Source organism: Hyaena hyaena, unplaced genomic scaffold, assembly GCF_003009895.1.
Source record: "Hyaena hyaena isolate Hyena2069 unplaced genomic scaffold, ASM300989v1 scaffold_1062, whole genome shotgun sequence".
NCBI classification, from domain to species: domain Eukaryota; kingdom Metazoa; phylum Chordata; class Mammalia; order Carnivora; family Hyaenidae; genus Hyaena; species Hyaena hyaena.
In genome coordinates, this window is record NW_024081697.1 from 525,505 (window position 1) to 527,100 (window position 1,596).

At 33.9% G+C, this 1,596-nt stretch overlaps 1 non-coding gene across 1 annotated transcript; it reads left to right on the forward strand.

Moving 5' to 3' along the window:
• Positions 1-216: 216 nt before the first annotated feature.
• On the forward strand, positions 217-432 carry LOC120223908. The gene has a single exon (XR_005526403.1). It is a non-coding gene; the product is annotated as a small nucleolar RNA U3 (small nucleolar RNA).
• The last annotated feature ends 1,164 nt before the right edge of the window (positions 433-1,596 follow it).

Genomic DNA, 1,596 nt, shown 5'->3' on the forward strand with positions numbered 1-1,596 from the left:
ACTTTAACAGCTCTCTTATGTCTTTAAACAGATTTTTAAAAATTCATCTTTATTCATTGTCCTCAGTGACAGCACTGATCTGCAACAAGTTACTCCAGGATGACTATAAACAGAAATCTCTTGTGGAATTTTTTCATCAAAATTTTAATTTGTTACAAAGACAAAAACATGTTTTTATTTTTTATATATGTGTTTTAATCTAATGAAAATAAGACAAAGACTATACTTTCAGGGATCATTTCTATAGTTCGTTACTAGAGAAGTTTCTCTGAATGTGTAGAGTACCCAAAACCACGAGGAGGAGGCGCAGTGTCCCTTCCTGAGCGTGAAGCTGACTTTGGGTGTTGTTCTTATAGCTGCCCTTTGTCATTGATGATCGTTCCTCTTCTCCTTCTTGGAGAAGTGAGAGGGAAGGGATGCCGTCTGAGTGGTTTCTGCTGAAAGGAAAAAAAAAAAAAGACATAAAAGGGCACCTGGGTGGAGTGGCTCAGTTGGTTGAGAATCTTGACTCTTGATTTCAGCTGAGGTCATGATATCATGGTAATGAGATCAAGCCCTGTGTCAGGCTCTGTGTTGGGCATGAAACCTGCTTAAGATTCTCTCTCTACCTGTCCCTCTGCCCCTCCTCAGCTCATGTACACTCTCTTCCCCTCTCTCCCAAAAAATCAAAGATTTCCATTTTTTTCATATGTATTTTTGATTGCTACAATTGATTTTATCAAGTGTTTTCAGTATATTTATTGACACTATCTGCAATGTAATAGTTAGAACCACATGGCTTCATGTGGGTGTTTTCCCTTCTTTGGCATTGGTCTTTGCTGTAAATGTTCTTAATTTTGCTTCCTTTTGGAAGAACTCCAGATTGCCTTTTATATTTACTTTTTCTTGGCTCCTTTAATTCTCTAATTTTGTGATATTTTACTCATTGATCTCATTGTATCAATAATTTACTTAGAATTTTGAATGGTCTCCACTGAAACTGCATCAATTTCCCTTTTTTTCATTTTCAGAGAAAAAGGGTAATTGATTATTTAAGCAATGAAATAATGAAATACCACATGTACCATTAAGAGCTCATAAAACATAATTAGGTATTACTTCAGGTACTTATTACATTAGTAGGTACTTATTTTGATGCACATGGTACTATTCTGTTTACATGGTTTATGTGGTGCAATAAACATAAATGCAGTCGATTTAAATTCTTCAGTGGCAATTTAACATAGAAATTGAACTTGAATAGAATATTGTAAATAATAGTGTTATTTCCTCTTTAGAATTGCCTTTCAGAAGGAAAAAAAACTTACAGTTTTTGCTTATAATCATTTGCAAACTAATTATAGCTTAAACATTGAGAGTTGACTGGTAGTTAATGGTTAACCCCAAACTCACGCAAAATTCTTCAGAACACTCCATTGAAATGCTGAAAAGACTATGAGTTCTCTATTCACGTAGAAGATAATTATTTTTCTTTATTGCCCATTTAATATGTATGAACTTAAAGAGACATATCTGGAAAACAAGTTTTGTCAAGGAAATAAAGCAATAGCTCTTAGACTTATGTGACTACTCATTTACAGAAATGGAAAAATCAGA